Here is a 22,460-nt window from a genome sequence, read left to right as displayed (position 1 = left end):
GTTTTTTTGTGAAAAATACCAAAATGTCGGAAAAAAATGGAAAATTTAGCAATTTGCAAAATGTTAAATTTTCTGCTTGTGAGACAAATAATCATACCACTCAAAATAGTTAATAACTAACATAGACCATATGTCTACTTTATGTTGCCATCATTATTTCAACTTCCTTTTAATTTTTTTGGACACTAGGAGGCTTAAAATATGAATAGCAAATTTTCAAGAAAATTTCAAACACTGATTTTTTTTAGGGACCAGTTCAGTTCTGATGTGACTTTGAGGGACTTGTATGTGAGACACCCCCATAAATGATGCCATTTCAAAAACTGCACCCCTCACAGTATTCAAAACAGCATTTTGGAAGTTTGTTAACCCTTTAGGTGTTTCACAGGAATTAAAACAAAGTGTAGGTGAAATTTCAAAATTTCATTTTTTTTGCAGATTTTCAATTTTAATACATTTTTCTAAGGAACACAGTACATTTTACTAGAGAAATGTGACTAAAAATTGATTCCCCCAATTCTTTTGTTTTCATAAATATCCTATATGTGGCCCTAGTGTGCACGTTGACCAAACCACAGGCTTCATAATAGAAGGAGCACCTACTTGATTTTGGAGCCTCCTTTTTATGAGATTATTTTTTAGGCACCATGTAGGTTTCTAGGCACCATAAGATGCTAAAAGTTAGGAACCCCCCCACAAGTGACCCCATTTTGCAAACTACACCCCTCAGGGAATTCATCTAGGGATATAGTGTACATTTCAAACCCCCAGGGGTTTCACCAATTTTGATACAACTGGGCTGTGCAACTGAAAAATTACATTTTTTACACAAAAATGCAGTTCTGGCTCCAAATTTGTCATTTTCACAAGGAATGAAGGAGACAAAGCACCCCAAAATCTGTGCCCCAATTTCTCCCGAGTACGGCAATGCCTCACATGTGACCAAAAAATACCAGTTGGGTGCATGGCAGGACTCAGAAGGGAAGGAGTGATTTTTGGATTTTGCAGCTCAGATTCTGGTGGAATTTTGGTGGGTGCTATGTCGCATTAGCAAGACCCCCAAAGCACCAATACAGTGGAAGCCCCCCACAAGTGACCCCATTTTGCAAACTACACCCCTCAGGGAATTCATCTAGGGGTATAGTGTACATTTCAAACCCCCAGGGGTTTCACCAATTTTGATACAACTGGGCAGTGAAAATGAAAAATTAAATTTTTTTACACAAAAATGCAGTTCTGGCTCAAAATTTTTCATTTTCATAAGGTATGAAGGAGAAAAAGCACCCCAAAATCTGTGCCCCAATTTCTCCCGAGTATGGCAATGCCTCATATGTGACCAAAAAATACCAGTTGGGTGCATGGCAGGACTCAGAAGGGAAGGAGTGATTTTTGGTGGTGGAATGAATGGTGGGTGCTATGTCGCATTAGCAAGACCCCCAAAGCACCAATTCAGTGGAAGCCCCCCACAAGTGACCCCATTTTGCAAACTACACCCTTCAGGGAATTCATCTAGGGGTATAGTGTACATTTCAAACCCCCAGGGGTTTCACCAATTTTGATACAACTGGGCAGTGAAAATGAAAAATTACATTTTTTTACACAAAAATGCAGTTCTGGCTCAAAATTTTTCATTTTCATAAGGTATGAAGGAGAAAAAGCACCCCAAAATCTGTGCCCCAATTTCTCCCGAGTACGGCAATGCTTCATGTGTGACCAAAAAATGTCAGGACTCAGAAGGGAAGGAGTGATATTTGGATTTTGCAGCTCAGATTCTGGTGGAATTTTGGTGGGTGCTATGTCGCATTAGCAAGACCCCCGAAGCACCAATACAGTGGAACCCCCCCACAAGTGACCCCATTTTGCAAACTACACCCCTCAGGGAATTCATCTAGGGGTATAGTGTACATTTCAAACCCCCAGGGGTTTCACCAATTTTGATACAACTGGGCAGTGAAAATGAAAAATTACATTTTTTTTACACAAAAATGCAGTTCTGGCTCAAAATTTTTCATTTTCATAAGGTATGAAGGAGAAAAAGCACCCCAAAATCTGTGCCCCAATTTCTCCCGAGTACGGCAATGCCTCACATGTGACCAAAAAATACCAGTTGGGTGCATGGCAGGACTCAGAAGGGAAGGAGTGATTTTTGGATTTTGCAGCTCAGATTCTGGTGGAATTTTGGTGGGTGCTATGTCGCATTAGCAAGACCCCCAAAGCACCAATACAGTGGAAGCCCCCCACAAGTGACCCCATTTTGCAAACTACACCCCTCATGGAATTCATCTAGGGGTATAGTGTACATTTCAAACCCCCAGGGGTTTCACCAATTTTGATACAACTGGGCTGTGAAAATGTAAAAATTAAATTTTTCATTGATGAATTCCCTAAAGATCCGATTATATGCTCCCTTTACTAAGCGATCTGACTAGATTGCTTCAAAAGTAAGCACAGAACGCTCAGTGTGTATTCCCCTGAGCCATGGCAATGCGCAGTCCTGCACGGTGCTATCGCCTGCTACTTAAGTCCGTGCATGCAGTCAAAATCTAGTAAAAATGCTTAGTAGGTGAGTGCAAATCACTTACTAAGCAATTTGACTAGATTTTGACTGCATGCACAGACTTAAGTAGCAGGCGATAGCGGCGTGTGTACAGAATGAGCAGTAGTCATGCTGAACCACTACCTTGCTTTTTTTTAATTTTTTGCTTAAGTAAAATCACTTAGGAAACAAAGCTGCATAAATGGGCTCTCTATGGGCAATCTAGAGACTGGGAAATCGCCTACCCTAAATAGCTGAGAAAAAAACGCTAAGCACAAAACTCAACTTGTGTATGCCCCTTAACTTTAGATAATGTCACAACTATACTATGTCCGATCAATATACTTATGTGTCCTCTTCACATAGGCACAGTACACTTCTAATCTATGCAGCTTGTGCTTACAGTTTGCTTTTATAAAGGTAACTTTTGTTGTACCCAATTAAAATGTTCAATAAAGCTTTGTTTCCCCCCAAAATGAAATATAGCAACCACACACCCCACCTCCCATGTATTTCCTATCTCCTCTCTTCACCAAGCAGCAATCTGCTTCAATCCTTTTCTTGCATCCTATAACACATTCCCATGATTTGCCTCCAGTTATGAACATAGTTGCCTCTACTCTTCTCTACTGCCTTTTAATTTGACTCAATCCCCTCACAAATAATTACCTGTGTTTGTCCAAGTTTTAACAAACTTCTTGTGTCTTTTTATTATTGTTAAAGCATGTATGATTTCTAAATTTTGCTTTTAAAACAAAGTTGATAAGACCCAAAAAAAAAGGAGGGGTGGCCCTCCCAGATATACAAACATACCAATATGCGTGTATCCTGAGTCAGATCCCAGAAGCAATAAGAGAAGGAGAAGAGAAACCCTGGGCAAAACTAGAAGAAGAAATAATGGGAGACCTAGGCATAAAAGATCTAATCTGGATGCCAGTAAATATGAGGCAAATAACAAAAGACACTCCAAAAGCGGCTAAAGACACACTTAAAGCCTGGGATCTGTTTCTGAACACACATGAGAAAATTAGAACGCCTTTAAAACACATGGAAATACAAACAATAATGAAACTAATCCCAGACCTTAGGGTAGATACATGGATCTCTAGAGGGATAAAAACTGTAGAAAAGCTAATTGGAGAAGAGGGAGTAGTTCCATTTTCGCAACTCCAACAAAAGTATGGAGTTCCGAAGATGGATTTCCATAAATATTTACAAATAAGAAGCTGGATAAATAAACAACAAATAAAAAGAGGGGAAATAAAGCAGCTATCAAACAATGTAATAAATAGAATAGAAGGAGGCTATCAGGCAAGAGGAATTACGTTCTGGTACAAAACCCTGATAGATAACAGAACACAAGAAAAAATGAAAGGACAAATTAAGTGGGAGAGAGATTTAGACCTAGAGATAAATGAAGAACAATGTGATAGGACTTTCTCGACAATACATAAGATGACTAAATCTATTACACACACAGAAAGATATATGAAATTACTACATAGAATGTACTACACCCCAGAAAAATTAAACAAGATAAACCCACAGCAGATAGATGAATGCTGGAGATGCGGGGAGGGGAGTGCAGATTTGATGCACATATTTTGGACGTGTGGTAAAGTCAGAGAAGTTTGGAGGGAGGTAGGAGGATTGGTAACAAGAATACTGGGAAAAGAGGTGGAACCCCCCCCCCCCCCCCCCCAGAGGACACTACTTCACATCGAGGCACAGGACACAAAACAAACAAACTTATACTTTTTAAATCAAGTCTTTATAGCCACAAAAACGGCAATAGCGCAGAACTGGAGACAAGAACAGATTTCGTCTCTGATTAAGATAATAAACAAAATAAATTATGCTTATAGAATGGAGACGAACGACGACACAGTAAACATCAAGACACTCAAAAAATGGGAAATATGGAAACAATATCTCGACTGTGAAGGAGACGCCTTCTGGGAGGCCATAGACACCTCAGATATAAAAGAAATAGAATATTATATTGTTGGAAAAACTGACCAAATAATGCTGGGGAAACCCCCCGAAAATTAGCAAACCCTGAATCTTAAACCCTGGATCTTAACCCCTTCCTGACACAGCCAGTTTTTGCGTTCCTGACAGAGCCATTTTTTTCAAATCTGACATGTTTCACTTAAGTGGGGATAACTTTTTTTTGCTTTTACTTATCCCAGTGATTTTGAGATTGTTTTTTCGTGACACATTGTACTTCAAGTTAGTGGTACATTTTCGTCGATACAGTCTGTGTTTTTTTGTGAAAAATACCAAAATGTCGGAAAAAAATGGAAAATTTAGCAATTTGCAAAATGTTAAATTTTCTGCTTGTGAGACAAATAATCATACCACTCAAAATAGTTAATAACTAACATAGACCATATGTCTACTTTATGTTGCCATCATTATTTCAACTTCCTTTTAATTTTTTTGGACACTAGGAGGCTTAAAATATGAATAGCAAATTTTCAAGAAAATTTCAAACACTGATTTTTTTTAGGGACCAGTTCAGTTCTGATGTGACTTTGAGGGACTTGTATGTGAGACACCCCCATAAATGATGCCATTTCAAAAACTGCACCCCTCACAGTATTCAAAACAGCATTTTGGAAGTTTGTTAACCCTTTAGGTGTTTCACAGGAATTAAAACAAAGTGTAGGTGAAATTTCAAAATTTCATTTTTTTTGCAGATTTTCAATTTTAATACATTTTTCTAAGGAACACAGTACATTTTACTAGAGAAATGTGACTAAAAATTGATTCCCCCAATTCTTTTGTTTTCATAAATATCCTATATGTGGCCCTAGTGTGCACGTTGACCAAACCACAGGCTTCATAATAGAAGGAGCACCTACTTGATTTTGGAGCCTCCTTTTTATGAGATTATTTTTTAGGCACCATGTAGGTTTCTAGGCACCATAAGATGCTAAAAGTTAGGAACCCCCCCACAAGTGACCCCATTTTGCAAACTACACCCCTCAGGGAATTCATCTAGGGGTATAGTGTACATTTCAAACCCCCAGGGGTTTCACCAATTTTGATACAACTGGGCTGTGCAACTGAAAAATTACATTTTTTACACAAAAATGCAGTTCTGGCTCCAAATTTGTCATTTTCACAAGGAATGAAGGAGACAAAGCACCCCAAAATCTGTGCCCCAATTTCTCCCGAGTACGGCAATGCCTCACATGTGACCAAAAAATACCAGTTGGGTGCATGGCAGGACTCAGAAGGGAAGGAGTGATTTTTGGATTTTGCAGCTCAGATTCTGGTGGAATTTTGGTGGGTGCTATGTCGCATTAGCAAGACCCCCAAAGCACCAATACAGTGGAAGCCCCCCACAAGTGACCCCATTTTGCAAACTACACCCTTCAGGGAATTCATCTAGGGGTATAGTGTACATTTCAAACCCCCAGGGGTTTCACCAATTTTGATACAACTGGGCAGTGAAAATTAAAAATTACATTTTTTTACACAAAAATGCAGTTCTGGCTCAAAATTTTTCATTTTCATAAGGTATGAAGGAGAAAAAGCACCCCAAAATCTGTGCCCCAATTTCTCCCGAGTACGGCAATGCTTCATGTGTGACCAAAAAATGTCAGGACTCAGAAGGGAAGGAGTGATATTTGGATTTTGCAGCTCAGATTCTGGTGGAATTTTGGTGGGTGCTATGTCGCATTAGCAAGACCCCCGAAGCACCAATACAGTGGAACCCCCCCACAAGTGACCCCATTTTGCAAACTACACCCCTCAGGGAATTCATCTAGGGGTATAGTGTACATTTCAAACCCCCAGGGGTTTCACCAATTTTGATACAACTGGGCAGTGAAAATGAAAAATTACATTTTTTTTACACAAAAATGCAGTTCTGGCTCAAAATTTTTCATTTTCATAAGGTATGAAGGAGAAAAAGCACCCCAAAATCTGTGCCCCAATTTCTCCCGAGTACGGCAATGCCTCACATGTGACCAAAAAATACCAGTTGGGTGCATGGCAGGACTCAGAAGGGAAGGAGTGATTTTTGGATTTTGCAGCTCAGATTCTGGTGGAATTTTGGTGGGTGCTATGTCGCATTAGCAAGACCCCCAAAGCACCAATACAGTGGAAGCCCCCCACAAGTGACCCCATTTTGCAAACTACACCCCTCATGGAATTCATCTAGGGGTATAGTGTACATTTCAAACGCCCAGGGGTTTCACCAATTTTGATACAACTGGGCTGTGAAAATGTAAAAATTAAATTTTCCATTTTCACAGCTCAGTTGTATCAAAATTGGTGAAACCCCTGGGGGTTTGAAATGTACACTATACCCCTTGATGAATTCCCTAAAGGGTGTAGTTTGCAAAATGGGGTCACTTGTGGGGGGGTTCCACTGTATGGGTGCTTCAGGGGTCTTGCTAATGCGACATAGCACCCACCATTCATTCCACCACCAAAAATCACTCCTTCCCTTCTGAGTCCTGCCATGCACCCAACTGGTATTTTTTGGTCACATATGAGGCATTGCCGTACTCGGGAGAAATTGGGGCACAGATTTTGGGGTGCTTTGTCTCCTTCATTCCTTGTGAAAACGAAAAATTTTGAGCCAGTACTGCATTTTTGTGTAAAAAATTAAATTTTTTTACACAAAAATGCAGATCTGGCTCAAAAGTTTTCATTTTCACAAGGAATGAAGGAGACAAAGCACCCCAAAATCTGTGCCCCAATTTCTCCCGAGTACGGCAATGCCTCATATGTGACCAAAAAATACCAGTTGGGTGCATGGCAGGACTCAGAAGGGAAGGAGTGATATTTGGTGGTGGAATGAATGGTGGGGGAGGGGGGCTGGCGCTGCGGCTGGTGGGGGGTGGGAGGGGTGCTGGCGCTTCGGCTGCCGGGTGGGTGGTAGGGGGGGCTGCCGGGTGGGAGGGGGGGGCTGGCGATCGGTGGTGATCGGTGCTGTACTTAACAGCACCGATCACCACCGATCACTGTGTTACCGAGCGGCTTAGCCGCCGGTAACACAGAAAACGCTGCAATTGGCTGTTCACATTTGAACAGCCAATCGCAGCGATCGGCGGCGAGGGGGGATGTCTGCTGTCAGGGACAGCAGACATCTCCAAACTGTCACCGCATCTATAGACGCGGTGACAGTTCAAAGCCATGACGTATATATACGTCAACGGTCGGGAAGTACCTCCCGACCATGACGTATATATACGTCATATGTCTGGAATATCTATCTGTCTAATATATATATATATATATATATATATATATATATATATATATATATATGTGTGTGTATATATACATATATATATATATATATATATATATATATATACATATATATATGTGTATGTATATATATATATATATATATATATTAGGGCGGAGTGAAAAAACTGAAATTGAGAAATTCAAAATCGGCTAGTGTGAAAAAGTTGTGACTTGACCTGAATAAGAAATGTGCAAAAGCTTTTTGATCTGAGTCAACATCTTCTGTTCTGGCAAGAGGCCTGAAGTTTCACTTTTTTGGTGAAAATGACGAAAACTATGAAGATGCTCCGATCTAGTTAAAATTATGTCAGGATGTCTTAGAGTGGTTCATTAATATACTTTAGCATAGTAACAGAGAGTACGAGCTTGTCCTAGTGCAAAGTGACTGACTTTGGTGGGAGAAAAAAATCCCTAATAATTGACCCATTTTCATGGTCACAATTGTGAATATTGTGTGTTTTCACCTGAACGTGTTTATAATAGAAGAAGCACAAATACTCTAATTTCAGTGACACTGTGTGAAATATAACACTGCATAATGGCCCTTAATCAGACCTGATCGCAGTACAAATTTGTTCTCAAAATGGGCAAAACAAATGCTGCATTGCAGGTGGGGCAGATGTAACGTGCTGAGAGAGTTACATTTGGGTGGGGTGTGTTGAAACTGAAATCTAAATTGCAGCGTAAAAATAATGCAGCCGGTATTTACCTTGCACAGAAACAAAATAACTCACACAAATCTAAAGGTGGCCATACATCTACAGATCAATTGTCAGATTGGGCCGGTTGGAACAAATACCTGGTAATATCTGAATGACAGTTTTTCAGCATTTCAAAGCAAATGGTCAACTGTCATTTGCTCTCTTATTTTACCAGGATTTTGTTCCAACCAGACAGATCGGACAATAATTCTCTAGATGTATGGCCACCTTAACTCTCTCTGCACAAGTTACATCTGCCCCACCTGCAGTCCAACATTTTTTTGCCCATTTTGAGAACAAATTTGTGCTGCGATCAGATCTGATTAAGGTCCATTATGCAGTGTTATATTTCACACAGTGTCACTGAAATACATGATATTGGATTTATGCTGCTCTCTTTGCAGTGCATATACAAAGATAGACAATCCTGTGTACATAAATAAGAAATAACTGTTGCAGTCTGTTATTGAAAAACAGTAACTGTTACAATAAGTATTACAAGTAAAACAGTGTAAACTGTCTAATGTATCATTTTACATATCACTTCTGTTTATTCACAGAAAAACAGTGTCGCAACCCCTATACTGGGAACATGATTGGGCTGCATTACAGCATATAATTATGCCAAAGATAAGCCAATATATTAACAGTTAAATACGTTGAAGTGTATTATGATGTAATAGATTGTAAGCTCTCAGCAGGGCCCTCTAACCTCCAAGTCGGTCTGTTGTTACCCAGTTTGTTTTATCACTGTTTACTATTGTAAAGCGTAAAGGAATCTGCTGAGCTGTATAAGAAACTGTAAATAAATAAATAAACAAATACATCTAATGTTTAAAAATAAAAAACAAGAACATTGATTCAAAAAATAACAGGTTAATCATTCTGTGAGTGGTGTCCAGCAGTACATATATGCCAATCACTGTGTTCATTTCTAGGCAGGATTGATCAGCAATACTTATTACACTTACTACAGAATAATACACGTCAATGTATTTAACTGTTAATATATTGGCTTATCTTTGGCATAATTACATGCTGTAATGCAGCCCAATCATGTTCCCAGTATAGGGGATGCAACACTGTTTTTCTGTGAATAAACAGAAGTGATATGTAAAATGATACATTAGACCAGTGGTTCCCAAACTGTGCGCCTCGGAGCCCTTGCAAGGGTGCCTCAGGTTGGTGGTCCAGAACCAATTCAAGTTATTTATGGCCAATGAATTAGGCAAAATCAGTGCTTGTGGCTTCCAATTAAGAATATGTGGGTAAACAGAAGAGAATCATGTTTCTCACCACCTAAGGAAAACATATTTTTCATGAAATTAAAAACCAACTTTTGGCCTAGGGGTGCCGTGAAAAATATTCTTATACTTTAGGGTGACGTGATTCAAAAAGTTAAGGTGGCCATACATCTACAGATTTATTGTCCGATCTGTCTGGTTGGAACAAAATCCTGGTAAAAGAAGAGAGCAAATGACAGTTGACCATTTGCTTTGAAATGCTGAAAAACTGTCATTCAGATATTACCAGGTGTTTGTTCCAACCAGCCCAATCTGACAATCGATCTGTAGATGTATGGCCACCGTTAGATTTGTGTGAGTTATTTTGTTTTTGTGCAGGGTAAATACTGGCTGCATTATTTTGTACACTGCAATTTAGATTTCAGTTTCAACACACCCCATCCAAATGTAACTCTCTCAGCACGTTACATCTGCCCCACCTGCAATGCAGCATTTGTTTTGCCCATTTTGAGAACAAATTTGTACTGCGATCAGGTCTGATTAAGGGCCATTATGCAGTGTTATATTTCACACAGTGTCACTGAAATTCCATTTAGGGTATTTGTGCTTTTTCTATTATAAACACGTTCAGGAGAAAACACACAATATTCACAATTGTGACCATGAAAATGGGTCAATTATCAGGGATTTTCTCCCACCAAAGTCAGTTACTTTGCACTAGGACAAGCTCGTACTCTCTTTTACTATGCTAAAGTATATTAATGAACCACTCTAAGACATCCTGACATAATTATAACTAGATCAGAGCATCTTCATAGGTTTTGTTATTTTCACCTAAAAAGTGAAACTTCAGGCCTCTTGCCAGAACAGAAGATGTTGACTCAGATCAAAAAGCTTTTGCACGTTTCTTATTCAAGTCAAGTCACAACTTTCCCACACTAGCCGATTTTGAATTTCTCAATTTCAGTTTTTTCACTCCGCCCTAATATATATATATATATATATATATATATATATATATATATATATATATATATAATTTCATTTTATACATTTTTTAAGAGTTTTACATGCAGGGGGGTTGGAGCTGGGGGGGAGCGCTGTGGCTGCTTCTAGCTGACAGGGAGCGAGGGAGGGAGAGCGGCTGCCGGAGGGAGAGCAGCTGCCGGGTGGGAGGGAGGGAGAGCGGCTGCCGGGCGGGTGGGAGGGAGAGCTGCGGATCGGTGGTGATCGGTGCCAGCACCGATCACCGCCGATCCCTGTGTTACCGAGCAGCTTAGCCGCCGGTAACACAGAAATAGCTGTGATTGGCTGTTCACATTTGAACAGCCAATCACAGCGATCGCCGACCGGTGGGGGCATCCCTGCCCCCCCCGGGCGGCGAGGGGGGATGTCTGCTGTCAGGGACAGCATACATCTCCAAACTGTCACCGCGTCTATAGACGCGGTGACAGTTAGAAGCCATGACGTACATTTATGCCATGTGTCGGGAAGTACTTCCCGACCATGACGTAAATGTACGTCAAATGTCGGGAAGGGGTAAAGTGTGAATGGAAGTAGAATGAGGAATATTAGTTATGTGAGATAACTATGCCCAGATGTAAATGTAAAAAGGTGGCGTTAGGTGAGAGATAACAAAACCTGAAATTGTATGTATGTAAGTTCTGATATATTGTATGGAATGTATTGTAAGTATTATATGTATTGTATGGCTTTTATGTAGACATGTATGATATATGACCATGTCTGATGTATGTTGTTTTGAAAAATGGTAAATAAATATTTCGAAGTAAAAAAAAAAAAGTTTAAATACAAGGGCATATATTCAATGCCGTGGGCGAGCGGTGACTGCGAGCAGGACTTTTTGCTCGCAGTCACCGCTCACCCTGTCAGTATTCAACTGACCCCCCCCCCCTCATTCGCAAATTCCCCCTCGCTCCGTTTTTTGAGCGAGGGGGAATTTGCGAATGTGCCTCCAAAAACTGCGAGAGCCGAGGCTAATTACAGCGAGTTTGCTGCACTAGCCGCGGCTCTCGCAGTTTAGGGGAATCCTCGCCGTTCTGTGACGGCGAGGATTCCCCCGGAACGTTGCATAGTGCGAGCGGCCGGCGCGGGGGTTAAACTGCGAGGATCACTGGTTTTCTGTGATCCTCGCAGTTTAACCCCCTCGCCGGCCGCTCGCACCGGCATTGAATACCACTAATTGAATGAACAGAATCTGCAACTCTGACCAGGCAAACTTGGGATCAGTTTTTGCTGTAGGTGCAGTAAAAGCCTGTTTATTAATCAGTTAATTAATTGACCCAGATGTAATTTATTCTTCAAATACAAGCACACAAATATTACCTGGACAGCAGGGGCCAGTTTTTTCTTTAATATTTGTGTATGCACCTATATAAAAACACAGGCTTACTGCTGGCCTGATTAATATAATAAAGGGTTGGTTTTTTTTGAGAGCAGACATCAATTTAGAACAATGGGGCAGATGTATTAAACCTTAACAAGAGATAAATGCAAGTGTGATAAGGAGAGATAAACGTCCAGCCAATCAGCTGCCAACTGTGGCTGTGTTTGAAAAAAGTCAGCCAGGAGCTGATTGGCTGGACATTTATCTCTCCTTACCACCCTTGCATTTATCTCTTGTTAAGGCTTAATACATCTACCCCAATAAAGATTACCATCAATAACCATCACCCTCTTCCCCCATAAAGGACAGCTAGGAGATGTGTGGTTCAGTTGAAGGGGAGCATTTATCATTATAAAGCGATGCCGGCGTGATGACATCGCCGGACATCGCATTGCGGGATTGTGAAATACCGCTGCTATGTATCATTACCAGGGCGCAGGGACAGGGCTCCGAAAGGAGCCAGTCCCTGCGAAGCCCTGACCCGGAAGCCGAGGGGACAGCGCTTGCGCAGTTATGCGCTGACCCCCGCCGACCCCTCTTACCACACTGCCCTGCTCGGGCAAGGCGATGTGTAGCCATAGGCTACAATGGGCTATCGCCATATCAGAATGGCGATAGCCCAGGGGTGCGATGCCGGGCTGCCCGATGTTGATACATCGGGCAGCTTCGCATCCCCCATAGAAACCTATGGGGGATGCGGCGGTGAAGGGGGGGATCGCAGCCGGGATCGGAGATTCTTGCTGTGGTCCCCCTTTAATACATTTGGGGGATACTAAATATTTGCGGTTAACCCCCGAAAACGGATGTTTTCGTGGTTTTAACCGCAAATATTGCTTGATAAATGCGGCCCGAAATGTATTACAGGTTGAGTATCCCTTATCCAAAATGCACTGGACCAGAAGAATTTTGGATAAAGGATTATTCAGTTTTTTTAAATATTTTTATATTTGAATGAGGTATCTTACATTTATGTTGTATAAGCACATCAAGCACATCAAACACATGAAATACACACAAAAATCTTTTATTTGGGCACAGTGGCGGATTCAGGGGGGGGGGCACCCGGGCACGTGCCCCCCCTGTCATTTATTTTGTAGCTGAGGACCAGGGCTTTCCAACGAGCCCAGCCCCGTGTTTCTAGCCCCTCGGGAACCGGAGATATCGCCTGGCAAACCTGTAACGTTTTTTCCCCATAGGATAATATGGGACCTGTCAATTCCGACCCCCACCCGGTTCCGACGGCTGCCAGTTCCCGCCCTGGCATCACAGAAGCTTAATTCCAAATCGCTGGGCCTTCAATATGATACCAGGCTGGTCCAAATCGGTCAATCAGTTCCAGAGATATTGCGTGTAAACCGATTTTTTTATTTTTGAAATGTAATTTCATGGCTGTTCATGTTCTTTGAGGGCAGATTACTCTGGAACCAAACGTTCCAGTTTCACTGGACCAAAATCATTGAAAGCCCACTCAAAAGTTCTTCAATATAATACTTGTCTCATGTAAATGGGTCAGTTGGTTCCGAAGATATAGCTTAAAATGAGCTTAAAATGAGCTCTATATTAAATGAGATAACTGGTTAAAGGGGGGAGGGGTGGTTTTCTGTACCCCTCACACCAGAAAATGCAGGGACTAGGCTGGTGTAAAAGGGGCCAACCTGGGAATGCATTTTCTGGTGTGAAAGGGGTATTATTTCAAATAGCCGGGACCTGTAGTGCTCTGAATACAGCCAGGCTCTGCCACTGTCAGTGGCTATCACTTCTGCCTGGCGGCGGCTGTCCCCCATTTACCATGAGCATGTATTCCCCCTTGGCAATGAGCATGTAATCCCACATGGCAACGAGCATGGAACCTCTGGCAATGAGCATAGAACCCTTGGCAATGAGCATGTAGAGAAGCAGCACTTATGCAGCATAATTTTTAATAGGCATTATGGTGTTTGGCATAACACATAATGGACATAATGGCATGTAACTTAACGTGTAATGGACATTATGGTGTAAATGTTTAATGCGAGCCTTTGGTGGGCAATGTCCCTGTTTATGAAGTGTATTGTGAATTTTGGCTTAATCTGTGTGGCATTATGTGAATTCTGGCTCAATCCATGTGGCATTATGTGAATTTTGTCTCAATCCGTGTGGCATTATGTGAATTTTGGCTCAATCCATGTGGCATTATGGGAATTTTGGCTCAATCCGTGTGGCATTATGGGAATTTTGGCTCAATCCGTGTGGCATTATGTGAATTTTGGCTCAATCCATGTGGCATTATGTGAATTTTGGCTCAATCCGTATGGCATTTTATGCATTTTGGCTCAATCCGTGTGGCATTATGTGAATTTTGACACAATCCATTTGGCATTATGTGAATTTTGGCTTAATCTGTGTGGCATTATGTGAATTCTGGCTCAATCCGTGTGGCATTATGTGAATTTTGGCTCAATCCATGTGGCATTATGGGAATTTTGGCTCAATCCGTGTGGCATTATGTGAATTTTGGCTCAATCCGTGTGGCATTATGTGAATTTTGGCTCAATCCATGTGGCATTATGGGAATTTTGGCTCAATCCGTATGGCATTTTATGCATTTTGGCTCAATCCGTGTGGCATTATGTGAATTTTGACACAATCCATGTGGCATTATTTGAATTTTGGCTCATTCCATTTGGCATCATGTGTAAGGGGCAAGTATAATGGGGTCTAGTATTTTGTTGCATAATGTGTAGAAGTTGTATATGGTGTTGACACGCACCCTGTTGAGTGGCCACACACCCTTTTCCGGAGCGCGCCTTTGGCGCGCGCACAACTACATCCTTCACTTTTGTCGCCATGGTGGTCCTGCGTACTTTAAATGCCAGGGCCTATTTTTAATTCCATTCCCACCCTCTCCTGCCACTCTCTTAGCATGTACACTGGCACCACTAACACCGCCCCTCCCCCACCCAAACCCTTTTTTATCATGGTGCCCCCCCTGTCATTTTATCCTGGATCCGCCCCTGTTTGGGCATGAAACAAGGTTTTAAAACATGAAGTTTTTGTACAATCTCAGGCACTGAATTTACACGTAAATGCTAAGCAATCATGTCATTGCACATATGTAGTGCCAGTTGCATGTTATTTCCCCAGTAGTGCCAGTTACAGATGTACCTAGTAGTGCTTTTATCAAAAAAAAAAAAGTACATTTTGGAGACTATGGTTTTTGGAATAATTTGGAAAACGGATAAGGGATACTCAACCTGTAGTGGCTACAGCCAGTGGCAGAACTCTGGGAGGCAATGGAGTCATATGCCACCGGGCTTCTGCTCCCAAGGGGGCACCTCTCCTCCCCTGCTAAATCAGTTGATTGAAAACAGTCAATACTGGTTTTGTAGCTGAGTTCTGAAATGTGTGTTTTCTCTCTCTCTAAATATTTATAGCTACACATATATAGAACACATATATTTCATATATTATTTAAGGTCGGGTTTGTGTGTGTGTGTGTGTGTGTGTGGGGGGGGGGGGAACGACCAATATATATCTTGCCTCCGGGCAACTGGGACAAACTTACGCCACTGGCTACAGCAGATTATCTAAAGGCGTGTCCTTGTACAGTGTTACTGCAGTCATTCCAACACACACCTCTCGCCGTGCCAGGTATCGTGCAACAGGTATATTTCTTGCCCTAATGTCTAATGTTTTATAGTTGAGATGTGAATAGGGCAAGTCTAAATCTGTTTAGTGTTTTTTTTTCCTCCACACTGTTGTGCCTCATACAGTATACAGACTCAGTTGAACAAAGAGAAGTACATTTTCAGATGTCAAATTAATAGGTCAAAATATAGTATGGTTAGGTACGATTACTGCTAAATGTAAGAGCTGATAATCTGTTAATTCCCTATATCCTTTATTTCACCACATTCCTGTCTCCCCCTATTCCTTCTTCCTCTACTGTCCTCCCATCGTCCCCTATTCTTCTTTTACTCTCCTTATGTTTGATGTGATGTAGTCTTGAATCTGCAGATCCTGCTTGCTGATTGTGCAGTCTGATCCTTCTATGACACAGGTTCTCAAAGTCGGTCCTCGGGACCTCACACAGTGCATGTTTTGCAGGTCTCCTCATAGAATCAAGTGAAATAATTAGCTCCACCTATGGATCTTTTAAAATGTTAGTCAATAGTGAGTGTACCTGTCAGGTAACCTGGAAAATGTGAACTGTGTGGATCCTGATGACTGTGGAGAGAACCACTGTTCTATGGCATAGTGAGCCTAATTCAGTTGTGGTTTGAGTTGCTATCACTGCTGCTTCCTTGGAAATGTATGGTTATGCAGCTGGAGGCGTCTAGTGCAAGAAGATACTTTCTGCTGCACTAGTGATCTGACCTGCGTCCTAGATGATTAGACCTGTAGCTAAATACCCAGTTTCCCAACCCAGCACTTCTTGTTATTGTATTAGACTCGTAGTCCTCAGCTGTGGACAGAGGTTTTTCCAAACATGCAGAAGGCTTTAACCATGATTCTTCCCTAGCACAATTTTGAAATTCATCTCTAATGCCTGCTCCACAATTCCCGTGTTCTGGTAGTTTGTGGGAGCGTTCAGTAAGAAGTGGGCATGCCACCTGTGCATGGTGTTGCATGCAAGATGGGCATGAAACCTAATTCTATTATAGATATATTATCTACAACGCAAGAGTAAGTGTATTTATGCCTTTGTTCTTTCATTACATTAGTAACAGAACCCTAACTTGTTTCCCTCTTCATTGATCCTCATGCAGATTTTTTTAAATTCTATATGGTTTGAGGGCCTTTAATTTCTGCCTTGCTCTTAACATAATGATGACATTCGTATGCGTATCTAAATTACTATTTTTAAATTAAATTGTCAATTAAATTAAGCGTTGGTTTTATTGCGGTGTTTACAATGCACTTTTATTGTAAACATGCATCTACTTTGGGCAGATTTACTTACATTCTGTCTTTAAATGCTACACATTTCCAGCATCTCCAGGGACACTGTGGAAAACTAATTTTAAAGTAGGAAAAATACTGTTGTCCTTTGTAAGCAGGAAGGTAATAGCATTCTTTCAATTTGCATTTAAAGTATATGGCTTCAGTTATGTAGCTTGTGGGCAAACATTTATTTATTTATTTTATATACAGGTGGGTTTTTAATACAGTTTAAATGGTACAATATAAATTGTTACATACATATATTTCTGTAACTAATGCACTCAGCGAAAACCATATTCGACTTTTGCATTGGAAATGATTGTAGAAGTATTACACGTCTTTAGGAAGATAAATGTTATGTTATATTAGAAGCAGTTCCTTTATGTTAATCTGTACTTGCAGACTGCAAAGGAAAAAGCAAGAAATTAGTCCATAAAATATGTAAAAATACATCATTCCTAAAGCTGCCTTGGTTCTAAAGCATTCTCAGAGCAGTACATAAATTACATACAATGTGACACCGCATTCCTCCCTCCTAGCAAACTTCCATTTCTTTTCTATACCTTGAATATGTTGCTGGTTTTTCCATTTTCTTCCACTATCCTTTGAAAATAGATTATCCATATTGCTAAACTGCATCTTTCCAAAGTATTCCTCCATACCTTTTTCATCTACCGTACGAATGTTTATTATACCAACAACCTATTGTCTATCTATTGTAAAATTAGGCCAGGATTCCCGTTGGCTTGCTAGCACAGAATGTGTGCTTGGGGTGGGGTTTAGGATTATTCTGAGAGTTACAAGTACTAGTTGATGGGCACCAGGCATATTCAATATAGTCCTGAGTCTTTATGTCCATCATTGAATATGTGGTAATTCAGTAACGTGGAATATGTTTTTCTGGCATGCTTTTTTGGTGAACTACTTTTTGTTTAAAAGGCTAGTGTTAATTGCCAGTTTCTTTAACCCATAATCAGAATCATCTTTATACGGCATGTTTCTCCTGGCGAGGATGACTGTCCACCTCCACAGTGCATGTTTAATTGCATAGTGTTTTCTTCAACTCTTCAGATACAGCAACGGTTCCCAACTTTTTTTTTCCTCTCCCGTACCCCTTGATTAGGCTATTCATTTAGGAGTAATCCCTCTCAATTTTAATTATCCACGCTACTTACGAGTGGAGTGAAAGTGAGCGTTAAGAGTAGTGTGCAGTCAGACACAGAGGAACCCAATTCCTGACAGCTGGCTATGTACTGTCCTCCTGGGTTCCTGCTAAAGAATGAACTGAGTGGAGGTAGTGGCTGCATTAATCCTGCAATGTGGGGCAGATGATCTCTGAGGGCAGCGCGGGTAGCTCCTAGTGGTTTGTTGATTGGGCAAAAAAGCAAGGAGATTGCGGATGATGCTGCAGATAGAACCAGAAGTGACGCAACGCAGTTCATCACCACAGCAACGGGAGACTTCTTTTGGCGTCGGGAGACGACAACTTTTTTTGCCATTACAGATAAGATTTTCAAGTACCCCCAGGGGGTACACATACCCCAGGATGGGAACTGCAGAGATAGTCTAAACACAGTTAAAAATGTTATGATCTTCTGAAACAGTGGGGGATATCATATTAGCAGCTGTACTTTACCACTGCTAATAGGTCCGATGGGGGTATCCTATTTGCCCCAATGTTGGCATCCTTATTCCCCAATATTTATTTATTGATTTATTTACAGTTTCTTATATAGCGCAGCAGATTCTGCTGCACTTTACAATTGTAAACAGAGATATAACAAACTGGGTAACAACAGACAGACTTGGAGGTTAGCAGCACTTTATCGAGTATTTGAAACATAATCTCCAATAAGCAGCCGCTAGAGCAGGGGTGGGCAATTATGTCAGCTGGGGGCCACTTAACACCTCCAGTAATTACTCTAGGGTTACATTCTGGGGGGGGGGGGGGGGGGGGGGTTGACCACTCAAGTGTCCTTGAGTGTAGTGTACCACACCATATACCCCTTATACTTATGCACATTATGCAACACAATAGTAGACTCCCTTACACACTATGCCACATTGATTGAGCCAAAATTCACATTATGCCACACAGAATAATCCAAAATGCAAGTTTGCCACCCAAATTGAACCAAAATTCACATTATGCCACCCCAAATGAAGCAAATAAAAAGATTATACACAGCGCTGTGGGTTATTAGCAACTCAATTGTGGTAAAATGCAAGACTCGATTTTTGCCCCCTTTACGATGAAAGATTGTATAAGCACCCTAAAGGGTGCTTTTAAGCACCCTAATGGGTGCTTTTAAGCACCCTAATGGGTGCTTACAATGTTAAATGCGCCACCCCCCCCCCCCCCCCCCACTATAAACGTGAACCCGAAGCGTGGCGAGTGCAGCGGTACGCGTCCTCCGACCTTTTCATACCCCCACTATCCACGTCGGCGTGGAGTTGAGAATAGAAAGTGTGGCGAGCCACCGAGCCCGAAGCGTGGCGAGGGGACGCGGATACCTTCACAGGTATCGGAGTCCCCTCGCGGCCTTCACAGGTATCCGCGTCCCCTCGCTGCGCTCGCCACGCTTCGGGCTCGGTGGCTCGCTGCGCTCGCCACACTTTCTATTCTCAACTCCACGCCGACGTGTATAGTGGGGGTATGAAAAGGTCGGAGGACGCGTATATATCGCCAATATCGCATACCATCATATGCCTTATGGTATGCGATGCGATGGGCGCCACCAAAATACACAAGTACCCCAGTTTTTCCAACGCTCTGCCCCGCTGTGTCCTTTAGCAATATAGGCAGGGACAGACAACAGGGCAAAGTGAGTGGACAGATTGCAGGTCCACCCTATCCCTGCTCACTTTAACCCCTGGTGGACAGTGGTGCCAATAATATATACATTGCTGGCTAATAAATTATCATTGGTGCCAATAATATATACATTGCTGGCCTTGTCCAGCAATGTCTATATTACTGGCTAATACATTATCATTGGTGCCCAGTGGTGCCAGCAATGTATACATTACTGGCTTCAAAATAAAACATTGGTGGCCAGGGTATCTACGCTCAGTGTTGGGCGGGGGGAGGGGCGAGCAGGCCGGGAGGGGTGGAGCGAACAGCCTGTATGGAAGGGCAGGGAAGCAGGACTCAGTGAGTGGAGCGTGGATGGTACAGAAAGTGCGGTGAGCACTGCAGTGAGTATGACGCAGCAGATGGGGAAAACTGCTGTTTTGAGCACTTTTCAGCTAAAAAACATCTAGTCTTTATGGGCCTTTTCTTTTTGTTAGAATTTTTTTGTGATTCTGGCCAAAATATACTGTAAGCTCCAATGGGGCAAGTGCTGGAATAAATAACATATATGGTAGAATGAAATACCAGCCGAATTCGGTGGCATTGTGGGTTGCCTACCAAACCATGCCTTGGAAGTGATTACCCCCTTTAAAAAAAAAAAGTCAGTTTGGCCGTGCATCCGCTGTACTTAGTTGGCATTACATCCTGCCTGTGTTCTCCATATAACCCTATGTAAATTTTGTGGTACTATAGCAATAAATCCCAGATTGCACATCCTATTGCAGGAGTATGTGCAAATCCATGTTAACACTCCTAATCTTTTCTCTATTGCATTTTGTCTTTCTAAGCCTTACCATAGTGACCTTATTGCTGCAGTCTCATTGTAAACTAAAGTAGGCATTTAAATATTACAAATGCTGGTCTCTGATGTAATATAATTACCATTACTGTTTTCGCATCTCTGGGTAGACTTTAGAATTTTATCAAAGAATGTAATCCTCCTAAGCTGTGTGCTTTAATTACCCTCTGGGAGATTTCTAAACCACACTTCTCCTAATAATTACTCAAGTGTAACCGTTCTACAAATTTTAAGCATCGTAACCTTTTTAAAGTTTTTCAAAAATCAAAACAAACGTCATTATTTATTTCTATCTTTATAATCCATGGAAGGTATTGTAAACAACCAAATTTGAATTGATATATTGGGGGAAATTTACTAAAGGAAATTTGTAAAAAAAATAGGTGTATTTGTATCCAGAAATACACTTATTTTTGACATTTACTATCCCGAAAATACGTTAATTCGTATTGATAGCACATCAATACCAATACGAATTGACGTATTTTTGGGATAGTAAATGTCAAAAATAAGTGTATTTCTGGATACAAATACACCTTTTTTTTTACAAATTTCCTTTAGTAAATTTCCCCCATTAAATTTAAACACATCTTAAACAAACTATTTTTACACTTGCTGCAAGTGTTCATTATTTCTTACTACTCTACTCTTGTGTTTTCATAAAAATGGGTCCTTTTCATTATTAGGTCATCTTTTAATAAATAATAAATTGCCAACACTGTAAGGCGGGCAACCAAAGCTAACAAAGAAGACAATGGGGGAAATGTAATAGGATGCAAAACCACTTTGATTGCCGCTTTTAAAAAAAAAACTGGAGATTTCTTACCAAGTCTCTCACTTTCTGATTCTGTCATCCTATTACATTTCCCCCAATAAAGGGCAGCTAGGATTTGTGAGGCAAAAAATTGAAGTGAGCTATAATGGCATATGTGTGTATGTGTGTGTGTGTGTCTTTTTGTCCTAAATAGTTTGTTATTAAATTATCTGATGCTATAAATGTAGCATCTGGTTTGCTACATAGTACACATAGTACATAGTTGTACACAGCCTAAATTCACAGTGGTCTACGGTTAGTTTTCTTTGGAAGAGAATTCTGCATCTTCCATCAGTTGTTTTTATATCAATGCTTGTTGATGTAAAAACTACCCAAAGATTTGATTTGTTACCCTTTTTGTGTAAGCATTGTGGGAATGATGAGCGTGGTTATATCTGTAGATAAAGAGAACGTTGGGTCTCTGGGACTTCTAATTGTGTTTTAAGAAAGGAATTATTCTGTACTCCAGTTGCTGGGGCATGTTCTTGTATACAGGTCATCTGTTTTCAACATCGTTCCAAGCTACCATGCTCTATACAGTACCTGCAAAACTCTTATACTGTAATTCATCCAAGAGAGGGGATAAGTTACTTATGATGTGTACCTAGTCCAGTATCGCTGGCATCATATTGTCTAGTGTATACCCGGATTAAGGTTAATAAAAGATAACAAATGGTTATGTTACCTTAATAAGATATCATAATGCTGATGACTCATAAGTTAGATTTATTATTAAAACTTTATTTTACATTAAATCTAATACATTTGAAGGCCTGTACTATATTCGCTATGGTAAATTACTGCAGCTAATTGATTTTTTGGGGGGATATCCAGTTAGCCTCAAAACCCTGCACTATCCAGATGCCTCAAACATAAAAAGTATAATCCCTGAAAAACCCTCGAGCCGC

General features: G+C 41.0%; 1 protein-coding gene across 13 annotated transcripts in view; it reads left to right on the top strand.

The window, feature by feature from the left end:
- Positions 1-22,460, top strand: part of CASK (calcium/calmodulin dependent serine protein kinase) — a 318,758-nt gene that overhangs the window by 246,053 nt on the left and 50,245 nt on the right. The gene's annotated exons all lie outside the window — the stretch shown is intronic.

This window comes from Crinia signifera, chromosome 2, assembly GCF_055691185.1.
Source record: "Crinia signifera chromosome 2, ASM5569118v1, whole genome shotgun sequence".
Classification (NCBI taxonomy): domain Eukaryota; kingdom Metazoa; phylum Chordata; class Amphibia; order Anura; family Myobatrachidae; genus Crinia; species Crinia signifera.
The sequence above is the reverse complement of the archived record's forward strand: the minus strand, read 5'-3'. Positions and strand labels throughout refer to the sequence as shown.